Raw genomic sequence first — 19,424 nt, 5'->3', positions numbered from 1 at the left:
ATTTAGAAGAATTTATATTAAATGTAACATCCACATGGATATTTGCTTTCTTCAATACCATTGCAGGCAATATTCTCTTCTCAAACTCTTTCAGCTAAAAATATTCTACTTCTGTTTGTTCTATTTCAGATTAGATGGTAGGAAAAATGTTCAAAGTACATTTTCTTTATTATGTTGACAACTTTGTGAGGGATTCTATGGTATGATGTTTTAGGAAAGAGAAAACATCCTCTAGCGTATGGGAGACTGAAGTACCTCTGATATACTGGATATAAACTTGCTAATAAAGGCAGAAGGAAAGCACTGCTGGACTGTCTATCACAGCTGTTTAGTTTCCAGTCCATCCTCATGCTAATGCATATTCCATTTATGCTTTGCTTCTAAAATCAGGTTTACAGTCTGCAGACTAACATAAAAACAACATAGATATAATTGCAGCCTTTACAAAAGAACATAAATCACTACTCGTAACAGTAATCATTTTTCCTACATTTTGCTGGGGGCAAGTCAGCGATGTAGATAATAATCATCAAATAAAAGAAAAATAATCTGTCTCTCCAACAGGTGCAGCGTAGGTAAAAAACACAGAAATGAGAAAAAAATATTGTGAAAACTCTTTATAACAAAGGTAGCTAGGGGAAAACAAACAAAAAACAACAGCAAGCAATTCAGATACCTTTTGGAGGCAGTAAACGACCCCCTAAATTGCATGCCTCTGAGGATTCACACATATATCCAATTCACACATAAATCGATGTAAAGCTCTAACTGTACTTTCTGTGGTTCATTGATCCAGAGAACTTCAGCATGCCTCTTACAGAAAGCAAAGACAGGCTAATACTTTTACCTAGGAGCCTGTAGCTTAAAAATCAACTGTTAACAAAATGGATATGTATTTTTAAAAGGTCTTACTTTCTTTTTCATATTTTGTTGAAATAAGTGTTCTAGACCTCAATTTGAGTTCAGTCTTACTATGTGTAAAGAAAGAAATCCCAGTGTAACCTCTGGCACCATGTAAAATAACCATCATCATCAGAAAACCTCACACAACAGCACTTGCTATTTCACGGGATAAAGCCATATAAGTTTTCAGAAAGCAGCAAAATTTGGCTTCACTTTCAACATATATAAAGTGTACGTGCCATAGAACAAGACTCACCCTTCTATCTTGGGGCAATAGGTGGCTTGCTCACACCCAGAGCCAGCCCAAGAGCTTCAAGTGTTTCTACTGAGTGGTACCAAGGGAATAGGAGCTGGTAAGTGCTGCTGAGCAAGCACCTCTAATTGAAGCTTGTAGAAGCTAATTACAACCAAGCTAAATGAAGAGGCTCAGATAGTAAAGTAGGGGGAGGTTAAGTCATCTTAAAGGTATGATGGCACTTTTTCCCATTCCCTAAAATGTTCTACTTTATAATGCTTCAAGGGATGAAAAAATCTGCTTTTTCCTTGGCGAATGATAACATTCTGGGTAGAATTTTGTACCTTATCTTTACTGTGATTTTTTTTTTTTTGTCTTAAATATATTCTTGTCAGCCTTTTGGAGACCTTTTTCCAGATGAAATTAATCCAAACAAAATCTGATTTTATACTGATATATCTAGAAACTGTACTTCTAGGCAAAGCCCCTATATAGTTACGCAAGTGGTATACGGCGCTTAAATTCAGGACACCTGGTCCAATGAACTGAGCACAATTGCTCCTGTTTCTGAAAGATACAGTGTCAATTAAGCAAAAGGTTTGAGCTGGCCATGAAATAATCCATGAACTGGAAACTCTCTGGCATGGCTCTGTTGCAGACTTCAGTAAAACGAATGGATTTTCTTCCAGTCAGGAAAAGGTACTGCCTCCGTGCACTGGACCAGTAGTGAGAGGGAAGGGTGATAGGATGAAGAGCTGTCCCCTGAGTGATATTAAAGCACTTCTCCACTGGCTTGGATGCCTGCAGAAATTGGGGTGTTAATGCTGAACATCAGCAGTATCTGTGAACAGCTACAGCTCCTTGGCAGCAGAGGGCTCCTGCATCCCAACACATCATCTAGTGCTATCAGCAAGCTGGTGCAGACCATAACCACATCTTGTCCTCGGTGATACTCCTGGGGCATGGTATAATGGAAGGGCCATGCAAACATGAAAGCAACACCAGGAAACTGAAGTTTGCCACAGTTAACTGCCGAAGAACAGGATTTATACTGCCTGTCACTAGCATTTTACCACTGTGGCTTTGGTAAGGCTTTGACATAGCTGCACATGATGCTCTTACCCAGACGCAAGGGAGATGTGCTGGGAGATAGGGGGCTGCCATGGGGTGAGAGCAGAACTGGTTAGAAATACCTCCAGGAGCTCTCTGGCATCCTTGGGGAGAGTGTTTTGCATAGGGTTCCTCACGGTTATGGGCCGTAGGTCTGTACCTCAACCTAAGCCATGTAAACAGCTATCGTAGCCTGAGGGGACTCAACTATCTTAGATGAGGTACAAGAAAATTCTACGTGTGAAAACTGGGAAAATGGTGGGATTTTGTATGTCCATTAGAATTTAAAAGAAGGAATAGAAAATGTTTTCGCTTGTTTGTTTGTGTTCTCTGGCTTGGCTTGTGCAGTTTATGGCTACCAACACACCCAGCAGCTCCTAACTGCAGAAACAGGGACTCCTGGTAATTCCATAGCAGTGTCCCAAGTGTAGCATATTTTAGGAGCCTGGTTATACTCTGCTTGGGACTGCTGACCACTTCAGCCCCTAGTATGGTACAGATGTGGAAAAGCATGTATAGGCCTTAAGGCTATCTTAGCCCACTTCTCTGTGGGGTGCAAATTACGCTCCTTACAGGGCACAGCACTGAATCTCACCTACATGTCCCAAGGCATCTGGTTAGTGCTTAACACTAAAATTCAGATGAAAGCTGATTGATCTTCTCCCACTGATTTTTTTCCCCTCATTTTGATGATTCAGAACAGATCCAGCAACTGCAACCTGAATAGCGAGGTGGAAACAGGCAGCATCTTCCTTGTTCAAAGGAGACCGTGGGTTCGTTCTCCTGAAGCAGCTGGTATTTCTGAACTTAAAAATAAAACATGATGCCATGAAAAATGTGCTCATGCCGCATTACTTGATAGCTTTTCCATCACTCCATGAATACAAGATGCACTTTCAGCCCATTTACACCTTTGTGGCTTGGTAATGAAAGTCTATGTGAAGAAAAAACAGGAGTAGCTAAGCCCAGAAGCTAGTCATTATTCTTTTTGTCAGTGGCTGCATCTCAGTGAACTTTATAAGTAATTCATGATACTTTTTTTTTTTTCTTTCCTTACTCTACAGTTTTCTTATTCCACTGTCCATTGAGACTGAAATTCCTTGTTGGGCTTTACAAAGAGTCAATGGTTGACCAAGAAGGGACAAAGGAGGTTTGTGACTCTGTGTTGAACTGAGGGGCTATTACATTTTTAACCAAGTTTGAGAGGAGGAAAATGTCATCTAGGAACAAAAGAAGCATACTCAATCCATATGTCAAAGCCTAATAAATCTTGTCTTTGATTTGGTGATTTGTGAATAGATCAGTTAAATGGATGTTACATTCCTGAATGAACCCTTGTAGTTTTTATCCGTTTGTGACACGAACATGCTTTCCTGAGTCCCGAAACCAGGGGTTCGGGAGGCACATTCAGACAGAGCTGTTAAGACCACTTTCATTTCCTTTTCCCAAAGAGCCAGTGTTTGAAATGGTCTCCAGATAAAACCAGAAATTAGGACTCCACACTTCTACAAAGCCGTAAGTGAAGCCTGTCAGCAAATGAACTAGTTTGGAGTCGCACAGCTGGAGAAATGGTAGAAAATATAGACAAAAGCTTTTCATTTGGAGCATCACACCAAAGTATTTCTGACATGTAAGAGCACTTCCAAAGCTGTGGGCCATTTCTTTTCTCCCTTAGGCTTTCGGTAGGCCAGGTGTATCCTTCTCTGTGCCGCCTTCGGAAAGGCACTCGCCACGGAGCTGGGGAGACCAGCGGAGCCATGTGCCATCCCAGCGCACAGCTCTGGTTCACCTTACAGTGCTGCACCGTGAAGCAGAACGCAGCTGCTCCTCCATGGCACGTTGCCCTTTGGGGGGTGGCAGGCTGCCAGAAAGCCCGGAGGAGGGCAGCAGTGCCAGGATCAGCATTGCTTCCACTTCACGTGATACTGACAGAGCTTTTCCGAAACACAATGAGGGTGCAACTGTCCCAAAAGAAATACTTTGTTAAGGACAGTACCCATACTCCTCTCACCGTCCCAGGTTTTCCTTAGTCTCTGCTGGTGATCACACATCTTGAAAGCAGGGAAGATTTCAGTTCCTAGCCGTTGTTAACTCTCTGCCTTCCACCTTTCTCCCCTAGATGAGCAAAACACCAGCCTCCTCATCTGAGAGCTGAAATCAGTACAGTGCATGGATACCTGCACACTACAGTGACAAATACAGAGGGAGTTAACTTTAATTGTGCCTATTTGTGTGACTGTGCTTGCCTACATGATGCCATTAACAACACCTGGGCTCCGTAGCTCCAAAAAGTTGTCACAGGAAGCAATGTGAAGTTCAGACAGTTCCCATAAGGGGCAAGTTGATCAGGACACTATGGAATAACAGTTTAGTCTCATGTTGCTTTTACATAGGGCTCTTCCCAAGTGTCCAGGCACCAGGAAAGGGAAGTTCATCCTTAGTCCTCTCTGTTTCACCTGTGGAAAGACTTCAACACACAGAGAGCAAATGGCTTTGCTGATGTTAGTCCTGAGTCACTGGTGGAGCAGGACACAGATCCCCAGTGCTGGAGCTTATTCATACCCTCCTCCAGCACCAACACACAGTGACTCAGCAGTGAAGCCAGTTCCTGAATACAAATCCAGTTCATCAAACTCACAGGAACTCTTATGAAAGATGCCTGTGTAGCTCGAGAATAAGCTCATTCATTCACGCTCCCTTCACTTGCCACGTCCTGCACCTGCAGGGCACAGAGCAGAGATTGCCAAGTTTCACACATCCACATGGCGCTCATTCATTGACTCGTGCATCACCCTCTTCTGCGGCTGCACTGCTTTTTCAAGTGTTTGAAGCTCAGCACTGCAGCTCCTTTCCTGATTTTGGGATGTGGTGGGTCTGCCAAGCTACAGCTCACGTGGAATCAGAAGAGGACTTGTGAGGCTGGACTGTGGCTAGGAAACAAAGTAAAGCAGTTCCCTACTTCAAAAGAAGCCCTGCAGGAACTTTACAAAGCTTCTCCAAATTAAAATCATGTTAATCAAATCTGTGGGAGAGGCAGCTAATACAGTATGGTCAGAATAAAACAGGCTATTGGCTTTTAGCACAGTTCTGGAGAAACAAAGCTTATGTGTACACTGGGTCTGGCTGTCTTGTCCCAGCCTGCCTATTGCCGTTGAATGCCACCCACCACGCACGGGAATAAGGGAGAAGTCAGTTGAGATATCAGATCTTTTAATTGTGTGGCAAAAATTGATGGTTGTACAAAACAGAAAATCCAAAAAATATCCCTGATGTAGGAAGGATAGAAACTGCCCATTGCTAAATATCTAATCTAAGGGAATTGCTCATTTATCCTTCTGACAGAATGATTATTGCTTTTAAAAAGAGATGGAAAAGAAAGTTCCTGACTGTTATAAAAGTTTAAAAGGAAGGAAAATTAGGGGTGCCTAGATTCCCAAAACAAGCACCCTTCTAAGAAACAAATCCAAAATTAGTCAGTGCCATAAATAATCCCATAACAGCATGTTTCTGAGATCGCAGGCTCAATTATTTTTACTGTGAAAGTTAGAAGAGATTAAGAAGATACAAGTACAGCGTGCTGATTAAGGGAAAACAAAAGTTTTTGCTCAGCAGATGTCTTATCAACACCACATCCTTTAATCCAAAGCACAAACGCTTGGACCAGCACCACACAGTTCTGTTTTAGCCATTAGTATACGTAGTATTCTGGGGTGCAGCTTTGGGAAGATGAAAAAGGTGGTATTATCGTTGTGGCACAGAGGAGCTGAAGGTAAATGCCTCTCTGTGCGAGGGTAAACACAGCTGCCCGGACAGTCTCCCACGAGGAGGAACTCAGGAGCTGGGCGCAGCCCTTCCTGGTTGTTATCCCTTGGTAGCATCCCCGAGAGGCCTCAAGGACGGGCCGATCTCTCTGCTACGCCTTCCATAGGGAGAAAAGCTGCAGGCAGCATCAGTGGTGTGACTGCCAGCAGTCCTACAGAAGCCACCACTGGGCTTGGGAAACAAGGTAAAGGAAACTCTTCTCGCACCCATGGGCAAACACGGAAGGTTGGTTTGTGTCGAGCTCAGCTCTGTGGCCAAGGGTTGGTTATCTGAAGAAATCTATGGCCTGAAGGACTGCAGATAGGGCTAGGAAAAGAGGAAATCTTAAATTCTGTCAGGGTTGTCACTCTCATGACACACAAACATGTTCATGAGAAACTCTTCACCTTTCGTTTTCACCATCTGTTAGCTCTTCTAAAGTGCTTTCACAGGTTTGTTCACACAATTAAACATAGCAATACTTTTTTTTTTTTCCCCCTAAAAATGGACGGATTTATAATGCTCTTCCACAGCTCAACGGTTCAGATGAGTGCAAAGAGCACCTGTATAGCCAGGAACCAGCACCTCTAGAAGTCTTCTGTAACATTAATTCACAGTTCAATCACAGCGTTGAAAGCATAACAACAAGAAAAGCAACTTTTTCAGCAAGCGAGTTGGGAAAAACAAAACAAAATGTTGACAATCATATACAAACAACTCTAGGAGCTGGTTCACTTAAGCTGGCTGCAGATGGTGCATTGCATAAAGCCCAGTGCAGGCTAGAACCTACATGGTAGAACCCACAGATCTGTGCAGACTCTTAGCGTAAGAAATGTCTTCGTTTCTCCCCCTAATTGCATTAGGGGGAGATTTAATGCAACATTTAATGCAACATTTAAAATTTGTCAGAATTTGCTGGAAGGCTTGTATTTGTGATAAGACACTAATTCATCCAAGAATATGCTGTTTAACTATATAGAACAGAGTGGGAATTATGTCTTCAGCATGAGCCCCCACAAATTTGACATTTATGAAGATGCAGGTACATGGCAAAGAATATGTTCTCTACTATATTTCCCTTATTGTATTTAACAGTGCAGAAACCTAATTCACTTGTGACTCTGCAAACAAAAGAAAATAAAGCTTTCTATGACTGTTGTCATTTCAGGATTTTTACTTTAAAAAAATTTTTTTTTCTTTTCTCCAGCTTTCTAAACATTATCTTGGTGAAAATCTTACTGGGGAGTTTAAATATTTACAGCATATTACATGTACTTTTTTTTTTTCCAACTAAATGTACAATGACCCAAGGGTACATGGACGTGGGTGTGCATATAGGAGCAAGTAAACACATGCACAAAGTCACTGCCTTGAATGCAGGCACGGATTAAGATTAAATAAACAACAACTGTCTATAGACATCAAATACTAAAATCGACAGGACCTGACAAGTGGAGTTTGTCACGCTGAGGCTCCTGGGGCTTTCCTGCAGGATGCGTGCCTGGCATGCGAGAGAGCACGTCCCTCGTGCCACGCCACACAGGTGGGGCGGCTGCAGGGATGCCGAGGGCACCTGCTAGGGAAGTGTGCTGCAAGTCATGGGCACTCGGGGAGGAGCACGGTGCAGTGCAAGCTGTGTCCCCACGGGTGCTGCCTGCACCTGAAACCAAGTGGGCGCTCTGAAATCCATCAGTCCTGCTCTGTCCTCCAGGCTTCGCATTTCCCACGGTGAGCCTGGACTGACAAATTCACCAGATGAGCAGGCTCAAAGGTCCTCCGAACAGCAGCAAAGCTAAGGGCTATTTTCCAGTTGTCCAACAGGGCTGTCACGTCACGTACATGACCAAACAGAAGGGGTCAGAATGTGCAGGCAGTACTTCACGTTACATTACAACCACTGGGCATTTTTTAGTTCAAGCTGCTCCACACTGCTTCTGAGCAGAAAGCAAATGCTATCTTTCACAGCTCTAGTGATGCCAGACTTTCCTGATCACTTTAAAATAAATCATTAGCAGAATGACGAAGATTCCGCAAAATTTAAAAAAAAAAAAAAAAAAGGCAGATTTACTTAAGATCTACAACATAAATTTTGGCTTCAGAAGAAAAAAGTTACTTTTTTCCTATTTCAATTAAAAAAAAAAAAAAGTAAATTTTGAACAAATAACTCAAAATAAAAAAGCAAAACACTAATAAACTTAATATATATATATATATATATATTTTATAATTTTCTCAATTCAGGTAAGGTCTGCTCAAAAATCCCTGTTCAGTGCAAGCCCTCCACTAACTACATCATAGCTTGGATCGAGTCCATATCTAGTTTGCAGCAGAACAATGCACAATTTTTTCTCCACTCACTGTTTAACTAGGCAGAATCTGACACGAAAGATTGTTTCTGACTGAATGCTTTAGGATTGCCAGAGGTGCAGGAATAAGTTTTGCTAATGTATTTAATGAATATGATTGACTTTGCATTGTTATGCATGTTTGTTGCTGCAGCTCCCTCCACGATCTTGTGTACAACTTGTGTACTCTGAATACCTGCGTGGACGTATGTCTTTATGAGAATAAATGGAAATAAACAACATGGGAAGCAATGTTTTAAGTAATTTTTTGCCAGTAAATATGTAATTATTTTCCTTGGAAATGACAAATATTTGATGTAAGGGAACTAATCATGAGAAATCACTGTTGGAAAACACCCCAGCACAGAGGTGAACAGGAGGTTAGAAACCTTTAAGAATGAACATCTCTAATCTCATTTTTTTTTCCTTCAAGCCCATAAACATGCTTTATAGGTATCAAGTAATTAATTCCCAGAACCTAGACATTTTTAATGCTTGTTATTCCTCCTTCACTGTGGCATGCCAGCTACCTGCCTGGATAGCCATTACTGATCATCTGAAACTGTCAGGTGCTTGCTCTTTGCCAGTTAGGCATAAAGCCTACCTATATATGATGGTGTAAGGCCTGCACGGTTGTAAAATGAATTTCGTACACGGACAGCTGGAAAGTTTTGTTCTGGATATCCCAAGAAAATACACGGGTTATTTATATGAACATCAACTTCACTATTCACTTCCAATGCATTTCAAATGACAGCTAAACTAGAAACTGTATTTCCAGCATCCTCCACCTGACACGTCCATGGTCATGGCCTCCAGGCATTATTGTGTTTGTACTTAATATGCTTTCAGGTACGGCCAACAAGCCAGACATTTCTATCACATGTGCTACAAATGGGTGCTGCACCATTTGTAGCCAGGAGTAAGGCCAGAGGAAAGTGGGAAAGTCTGCTGAATAAACTAAATCAGGAAATGGTTTGGACAGCAACTTGCTGAGGAAAGGTGATGTATATTGACATTCAGGACCTGCCTTTAGCTTGGTATACTGTCACATGAGAACTTCAGTCCGTATGTCAAGGCAGATGGGGCCATTAGCCATTTTTTCCCCAGTCACCCCTGTTCCAGAGGGAACATTGCTCTAGAGAGAGCGCTGCATGATTCAGTCATTATTTATCATCATGACATCCCTCCTGGGATGATTAACAAACGAGTCCCACATGTCTCCTGAAAATCTGTCAAGACCATCAGTATATTACAAAGAAGGCACAGTCATTACATGATAATTCTTCTGAAAAAAAAAAAAGTCTAGACAACGTAATATTAAAGCCTAATAGGTTACTCATCAGGAAAAAAATCAAACAATAATTCTTAGCATCTGATATTATCAATGACTTCTATCTATGGACCTACATCTTCTGTCATGGACCTTCAGTGCTCAATAACTAGAATGTGTTCATGTATGCCTATGTACACACAATGTGCACATATATATACAGAAGCTGAGGTCAAAATTGCTGTGCACCTTTATTCACAGAAGAGAAATAAAATCTACAGAAGACTGTCAGAATGCCAGCAGCATTGGTACCCTTGCTCTTCATACGTACATGACTTTAGTGTCCAGTCTCTTTTTTTTTTTAGTAGACAAGCCAATCATACTGATTGATCTCACATTGAAACCTTTACCAAATTCAAATGCTTGTCATCCCGATTTAAATATTTTTCATGGGATCCCTGAAATCCTGGGTCCTGCTATGCCTGTGAAATTCCCTAGAAATACTGGTGTCTCTTTGTATGCCAGGTCCCCCACTCGGGGATCACGACAGGAACTGAAACTGCCTATGGAGCCTGGAAAATTTTTCACTTTCATTCTGTTTTCAAATAAAATGTAAATATTTCCATTAATACCAAATTTCAGCCAGCACTGATAACTTCATGCTGAGACATAAGCATTTGGATAGGAATCTGTAAATGTCTGTGTAAGGAGAAATAAAGGATAAATAAGCTTATAAAAGAAAGATCAAGACATTGTAGTGACAAAAACCAGATATGTCTCTGGAAAATTGTTTTAGGCCTAGTTTTGTAGTACACCAATAAAACAGCATTTAAATGCATTTGGAAGAGCCCATTTTTTTTTAAAAAAAAAAAGTAGTTTTCAGATAAAATCACAAGGCGGGGAGTGCCTTAAGCTTTGAACTGTCCAAAATACATTACACAGCTACCTTCTTAGCCTGATTATTTTATATTACTTTTAATAGAATTAGGGACGCCAAAGGTAAACCACCCATGGAAGGTTTAAAAACCATGGAAGAGTTGTGTATCTCTCATCCAGCTACTTGAAATTCTATTACATTATCTTAATTACACTTTTTGCTGCATTTGAATGCTTTTCTTATGCACAGAACATTTAAGATTTCATTAGCAGGACCTTCGATTTTTCTAAATGACTTAAATGATTTGTTTTATACTTCTATTTAAATGATTAAGTTGACAAAGGAAAACACCAGGGGATTTGTAATAGAGAACAAAAAAAATATATTGCATGATTCTTCTTTTCATGGAAAAAATAAGAAAAAAAGTCCATAGCTGAAAGATGAGCTGAGAATTACACGAGTTGTTTTGCTAAACAGTGCAGTAAAGTTGATTTTTGCATCTACTTTACAATTCCTCCCTCTTACACCTACATGTTGATAGTACTGTTATGCATGATCTCGTTTAACTTTTTTTTTTTTTAAAGTTAGTTCATTGGCAGTGATTCTGATTCTTTGCACAATTTAATTCCTACAGCTCACAGTTTTCCATCACCACCTGTCAAACAGAAAAGGAGAGCATTTAAATCTGTTAAATAAGTAATATTCTTGCCCAAGAATAAAACACCTAACTCAGAAGTTGGATCAGAGGTATTCATTTATCTTTTAAATGAATAGCCTCATTTTGTAAAGTACTACATAGATGCAAATCTCAGTAGTTTTCCATGGGATATTTAAAAATTAGTTCAATTAGTTCACCTTATCAATATATCCAATATACATTCAGCATTTCAGAGTAAATTACTAGCGGAAGTAACACATCTGTTCTTCCTCCTGGTATCTTCCATCGGGATATTAGATATATCTTTACAACCAATACCTTGTTTTCCAAAAAGAATTCATCAAATCATGTATTATGCAACATATCACATCAACTCTGAGATGAGTTGGTTTTTCATTCGAGAGAGGGTTTTGTTTCTTTATAAAAATTTAATGTCTCAGTGATATTGTACATACTTACATATTCACATCTTTCATGAAGTACAGCTAGGCTTCACTAGTGAGACAAAGATCCAATATTTGACTTTTTTTTTTAAACACTTTTTTTTTTTTTAAAGGAATACTCCATGCTATTCAATGAAAGCACTCATTGATATCAAGTTAAATTTGAAGCACTACATGACCAGCAGTGATGAGTAGGAAAAGATCTTCTATGCCTTCTATACCATCAGTTGCAGTCAGCTCTAAAATCACCTGATGACATCAGGATTCATACTCAGGAAATTTCAATTGATTCTTCAGAGCAAAATTTGTTTACTTCAACTAATGAATAGTCACAGAGAAAAACTAAAATTATTGTTCTACCTTCGAATGACAGACCCCAAAACAACTCTTTTGCAGCACAGAATTCACAGGCTTAAAGACAAGACTGCATACACAATGGATCAGTAGCCCACATGGGAAAACGTGTGTATGTGTGCACGCCCACACTCACTGGCTGAATCACCAATCATCTCATATAGCTCCATAATAAAGTAATTGCTCTTCCTGACATTTCAGATGAGATTTGGGTCAGATTCTGTACCGTCCCAGCTTGTGTCTCCTGGCAGTTACCTCCGCGCTTCACTCAGCTCCCGCTATCAATCAGCCATCCTAACGGAGTGACCACTGCTGCTGCAAGGCTATCACATCATTTGTGGCTTGCTGTCCCACAGGAACTCAAACCCAGGAACTTGGGTGCATTTGTATGTAATGCCCCTCCAGTTATTAGTTGAAATGATCAGATCACGAGGGAAAATAACAAAAACCACAATACACCAAACAAAACCAATGACAAACCTTGTACTGCTGTACTATAGCAAGTCATCACAGACCATGGCCTCATTGTCTAGAAATATGACGATAACTGCTAGGGTCTCACAATAGCAGCTGTGAAACTACAATCATATAATCAAGATTTCCTGGAGAATTAGGAAGAAAGAAACTCTAGATTGCTGAAAATAGGTAATTGTGCTTGCTTGGACTATAGGTATCAAATAATTATCCAGAAGTATTAATGCATTTAAGACTCTACCCACTTCTTATGGTTCAGTATCACAATACTAGCAATACACAAAGGCTGCCCAGATCACTTTCCCAAAACACAGTAAATAAATTTTATTCAGGTATGTATCCAGTGAAGCCCATCACGAGCACATTACTTTGTCAGCTCAAGGCCATACAAATTACCCTTAATAATTACCCTTAGTAGTATTACCTTTTAATATTACTTATTAATCAAATAGCTCAGGGGGTTAAAAGAAGAAAAATAAAGTAAAATCAAACAAAACACCATCCTCATCAAAAAATCCCAGACCACTTTCTCTGTTGTATGGTCACTGCAAATACCTTCTGCAATGTCAGAGATGTTCCTCAGTGCTTTACAGACATCTAAAAGCTATGAAGGAGCACAGGTGTGAAGCACTCCAGTATCTGCTCACTGCATTTGTTGTCACATTAACCATGTGCTCTCTCTCAGTGAATTTCCCCTCCCCAAGCTATTAAGAAGTAACTCAGACACCCCAGGCTATTTTTATTGGTCAGATATCCATTTACTACAAATTTAATTGTCTGCAGAAAAAAGATGCAACTCCAGATACACTGGTACATGTAAATCTCAATAGACTCCTGTTTATACCACAGGAAAATTGCTTTGAGAAAACTGATTTGCATTAATAATTAATAGTGATGTTTAATTACATATCTTGCAGATGTTATATCCTACTAAGTGTCTCTCTAGTAAAGGGGTAAGAATATCCACATTTGTAAAATAAGTAAGGCAATTTGCTCTTTGAAAGTCACAATGTGGAAGCCAGGGAATGATTTAAACAGTTTTTCAGTTTCTAACACTGGATCTGAGCCATTAAGCAATACATCTTATTTAAAATAAATTACCAGATACAAACTTCATGTCTATTACACGAGTGAGTGCACTAAAAAGTACATATGGATGCATGTCTGAGAAATAAGATTTGTCCAGGCATGCGTCAGAGACTGTATTTGGGAGACATTTCTCAATGTACTATTAACAACTCACTACCATCTAAGGATGATCTGATGGAAAAACTCAAGTATGAGCAACTAAGTTCTATATTTCAGTCCCCAGATAGCAGCAAAAAGTCCCTTTCAAAGTTAAACATTCATTTTATGTATTTTAAAATACCAATGAAGACCTCTAGTGGAGAACAGGGTCAGAAACTGATACCAAGATAGACACGTTTGCACAATGCAAAATAGGTTTTCAGCATCTTTCCCAAAGGTATGCAGCAATCGTGGATTAGAACCACATAAAACACTGTCACTAGAAGAGCTGAATTTACAAAACTTTTTTTGCTCATCTCTTTGAAATCCGTTATTCGTTCCATCTCTTTGTAGTCCCAAGCAGTACATATTAGTGCTCTATAATCTGGAACACAACATATTTAAAACCATTACTCTGACTTGTTAAGGGAAACATACAAAGTGATGAAGCCTTTGAGCGGCCTTAGTAACAGCATAAGTGCCCCTGGGACAGAGTCCACAACTGAGGTTTTTAACCAAGAACTTCTCTTAACAAAGCTTTTTAGTTCAGGAGTCTGCAAAAGTGCTTCATGTAAGCACCTCTTGGTCTAAAACACATTTAGCCCATTCTACCACAGTTCATATTAATATAAAAGCAGTGATATTAATTGCTGTGTTGGTACCGTTTCCTCCTACTGGTTTACAGTGAACTTACACACTTCTAGGTATATGAACAATCCAAACCTACTGAATTTAGGAGGGCCATAGCTTCAGCAGAATAAGAACTAATGCTTGCCTCACGAATTAAAGCACTGCAACGCTCTCTAGTTCTAGAGTCATTTAAAAATTGTCAATTGTACAATTCCAATATTTTTGCCTAAAAGCAATTTCCACTTTGGCAACCAATTTTAACTATCCCAAATACTTCCACACTGATATTCTCTTTTTTCTTCTACAAGGCTGGAGATGTACTGGGACTCTTTCCCTTTCCAAGACTCGAAGAGAATAACTTTAGACGAAAAGCTAGAGAGTGAACACATTTCCATACAGACAGGTCTTACAGGCGCAAGATCAGAGGTTACCCAGCAGCAGTGCATGCTAAGCATGAAAAAATTTGCAGCCATCTGTACAGTCATGCCCTATGCCTGAGGGCTCAGACCTCCCTTCCGGACTTCCCAAGGGAACTTTGGAGTCCCACACCTCACCTCCAACTAGTGATGGGGAAAGGCCAAAAAGTATCACAGATGGTATCTGGACACAGAGGTCCCAGATACTGCCAGCCTGTCCTGTTGCCTCTTCTCGAAAAGGTTTGGAACCCCCTCGCTGGTGGGTAGGAGAGCCTCTACAAAAGCTTTCCTTCTGCCCAGAGCCTACCACTTGTTACCCCATGCGACCCTCACAGATGTTCCAATGGCACAGGCCCACCCTCCACATTTCTACACCCAGGGTACTTGGAGATCTGGCCGATGTCCTCAAAAGGCCACTCTGTCATCTTCGAAAGACTGTTGAAATAAGGAGAGGTCCAAAACAACAGGAGAAAGGCCAATGTTGTACTCACCTTCAGGAAAAGCCAAAAGGGGATCTACATGCCAGAGGAGAAGCTACATGGCAGTCAGCCCCACAGGGAAAAGACACAGAACAAGTCCTGGAAGATACTTCTGGGAAGGAACAGGGGTGAACTGGGAGCAGCCAGCATGGCTTTTGAATATCGTGACCAATGTGACTGGATTCGGGGATGAAAGGAGAGCAATAAGTGCCATTTATCTCCACTTTAGCAAGGGTTTCAAGACCATCTCCCACAATATTCGTGTATCCAAGTGAGGACACTATGTTGTGGCTAGGTAGACAGCTAAATGAGTTTAAGAACTGGCTAGAAGATTGGTCTCAGAGGATGTCTGTTAACAGGCAGCACTCTTGTGGCAGGAGCCTGTCCTAGGACCCATGCTGTTTAACAAACTGTACCAATGACCTCGAGAAGGTGACAGCGCACCCTCATCGAGCATGAGGATGACACCAAACTGGAGGCGGCAGCTAATATGCTCATGGATAAGGCCTAGAGTGTTCAGAGTGGCCTAGCTCAGGGTGGACCACAAGTACCCAACGAAGTTTGACAAGGCCAAGCACAAAGTCATGCACCTGGCAAGGAACAGCCACTGCAGTGGGACCAGGGAGCAGCTCTGCTGGAAAGGGCCTGGCGTGCTGGCCGGCAGCAAGCTGAGCGCGCACAAGCCCGCAGGGTACATGGCAGCACGCTTCTGTGCGGAGGTTTTCTAGTCTTTTGAGAAAGACCATCATCATTGACTCACTGCTGGTATATATGGGTAGAAAGCAAAGGCAGTGGGCAGCACTACTGGACAATATAAATAAACAAATACTACAGTTCAGCTTGAATGTTAAAGTAGGCTGTGGCTACCAGGCCATCTCAAGGAGACAGAGGAGGGAAAATGGACTGTGAATTTAAGCATTATGTAGCTGCATTCATATAAACTGGGTTGCTCAAATTCACTGAAACCACCTTTTCAGCATTGACAGTCCATCTTCGTGCTGCTGCTCAGTTAAAACATTCAGATCTCCTGTGTTTTATAAACCTAAATACACCTCTGAAGGGGAGCATTTCACACATTCAGAGCGAAAGCCATATACTGGATTTACTAGATTAATTCTCCATTTCATCTGAACCGTTCAACTGGAACAGCAGCACCACTCCTTTCTGAAATTTTTGCATCTGGTTGCATTTAAGTGCTCGTGGTGGAAGGAGGCAGGGGGTGGAAGAAGGATGGGAAGCAAGAAGTGCACTTTTAACCAGGTTCGTCTCCTCAGGAAGCCCCCTTCAGCTCCTCACATAACCTGGACAACACCCACCTCACTAACCAGGCTGCAGCCACGGGCACATACAGCAAGGCCACGGCACCACCTATTGCGGGAAGGCAGCAGTGCATGCCTATGTCTGCATATTACTTTTCCATATACCAAAAAAATAAAAAATAAAATATTAACCACCGCCAGAATGGAAACTAGGCTGCCTCAGACTGCACTATAAGTAGCTATCAATTATGTCTATTAATAAGTTGGCAACAATAGTGTGCTTTTGTTCTTTTTTAAAAAAAAAAGGGATATCTTTGGGGCAGGAGGTTCCTTCTGTTTTTCAAATGAAGGACCCTGCATATTCTTTCCCAGTCCCCATGCTTTGGTTTGGGGCTTGGCTGCTCTCGTCAAGGTTACAGAGTAACCTTGAGCTGTATTCAGCATTTCTACTGCTCTTTTGAGACAGAAATTGAATCCCTCCTGTGTTTGAGAAGCCCAGCTTTCAGTTTAAATAGGATTTTTCAATTATTAGCATATCAAACAGTGTAGTTGTCAGAACACAACATAAGATTAGTGCCTTTTTTTTTCTCCCTTAAATCTCAGCTTCCTTCTGTCCTACTATTTTGCATTTTCTGTGAGAACAAACCAAAGGCAACTATGCTGGCCATCTGCAGGAGCAAGACAGTGGATATGTCCACACAACAGTTCAACTTGCTCCCAGAAACCAAAGAATTGGAGCCTCTATGAGCAATGCTGGCCCTCCCAAAGTCTACAAGGCAACACCTCAGTCCTGAACACCACGAATATTTACCACTACTGAAGGGCTGGATCCTGGCACACAGGGTGGCAGAGATGTCAAGGCAGCCACAATCCCCTCCTGCTCATAAATTTCTCACAAGACAGTCAAGTATGTCAAGTCACACAGTAGGTTAAAAGTGGCTTGGAAATAGCAGCTCTGCCCAATCTCTGGGACATGAGTGGCAGCAAACAAACGGTTGCAGATGGTACAAGTTTTAGAATCTAAATTCTGCAACAATATGTTGGACTTCTAAGGTTAATTTTAATATTTCTTTGCATATTTGATGAAAAATTCACAAGTTCAGTGTCAGTGTGGGAATAGTTCTTAACTTTTAACAACACTGATTGTGTCAACTTGCTTAAACACACTACAAGTACCATTTGGTCACAAGCTGAGTGAGTGAATTCAACCACTTAAAGGGATCACCATGTAGCAGCCACTAACCTTCATAAAACCAGAAGTATTTATTAAGACAGATTTAACATTTAAGAAATAATACATATCCCAGTAGAGTGTAAGCCTCCATAAACTATGAGAAACATATTCAGTAGGTTTTTAACCTATTGTTTTACTAGATGTTACCAAGTACCACTATCAAAACAACAGTATTGTCGCATGACAGTCAGAGGAAGGGTGTGATAAAGGCAAATACATTTATTTCTCCACCTCGACTATGTGGCTAAGGCTACTAAAAGCATTACTTCTTCCTGAAAACCTCTTGAGAATGATATCCATCATTACCTTTCAGATATCCGTAACTGTAGGCAGTGAAATGTTACATTTCAGCGATGCTGAGGCTCCTTAATCAAGTTCTAGTTTTGCTGTATTAAGTAATTCACTGCCTCATGAAAAAGTAGCTCCATTATGGAGCAGTGTCAGCTCCGCAGCGCCCATGACAGCTCATTAAACTGTGTGGCACCTGATACCCATAACACAGGAAACATGAGTGAAACATCCCAGCTCTCAGGCTTAAGAGGCAGGGATTCCTGGAGAAAGAAAAAAAAAAGAAAAAATACAACCAAACAAAGATGTAGAGGGATCTTTACCTCATCTGACATCAAGAGACTTCCAGCAAAATTGAACATGTGGTCTGACATTCTTTAAGTTGCCAGATATACATCATTTCCACACTCGAAGGCAATTAGTGTCATTCATCGCTAGTGTACCCAAAGCTCTCTCAGGTGAGCATATTAGCAGAGTAACATCCCAGGTATGGGATCAATTACACCGTCATATAGAAAGACACATGAAATTCTGAGAAATAAAAGGGAAGCATCTACAGCCAGCCAGGGAAACCTACAAAATTCAGAGATTTCTGTCACTGTCAAACTAGGTTATTTTAAGATGTCAGATCTTTCAGTGGTTATGTCCCCCCAAATCTACAGTGTTTGTTCTAAACTAGCAAGTTGGGGGTCTTTACACTTGTCCTAATTCATATTTGCTTACCTATTCCCATCTTTCAGTATATTCTTCACATTCTTCAGAGGTGTTTGAAATTTGCATGGTAAGAACTCACCTTTGTACTCTCCTAACTGCTCCGGATGGAAAAAAAACAGGAGAGGAATCCAAATCATACAGTTTGAAGTATTTGGATCAAATAAAACTTTTCACTAAAAAAAAAAAAAAAAGAAGAAAAACAAAACAAAATCAACCAAACAAAAACACCACCACCACCACTTTTGCCTACCTGTCCCCAGACAGGTAGCACAGACAGAAGCAGCTCTTCACAGATCTTCAACCTCTTATTTATACATAGTAAGATACTGATTGAAGTTTATTGTTCCCCAATTTATAGTGTGCAGAGGCCTTGCCCAAACAGGAAACTTTGGAAAACACTGGGAAGGAAAAATACTACAGGAAATAGTAAATAGCAACAGCCCCCAAACACCACAGCCTAAGACCCCATTAGTTAGCTGTTAAAAGTCAAAGCAGATCACCAATGTAGCATTCACATACAATAAATAAGCTTCTTGAGGAGCAAATTTAAAAACGAAAACCACTGAAGTGTTCCAAAATATCTGTAACATATTACCCGTAACATCAGAACATGCTATGAATGCTTCAAATACAGACATGTTCTTTGTTACCAGCTGTTAAAGGTTAAAGCTTTTAGACAATGGTGGTTCTTAAAATAACATTGT

This window comes from Anser cygnoides, chromosome 2, assembly GCF_040182565.1.
Source record: "Anser cygnoides isolate HZ-2024a breed goose chromosome 2, Taihu_goose_T2T_genome, whole genome shotgun sequence".
In the NCBI taxonomy this organism is placed as follows: Eukaryota; Metazoa; Chordata; class Aves; order Anseriformes; family Anatidae; genus Anser; species Anser cygnoides.
This window is presented reverse-complemented; position numbering follows the sequence as displayed.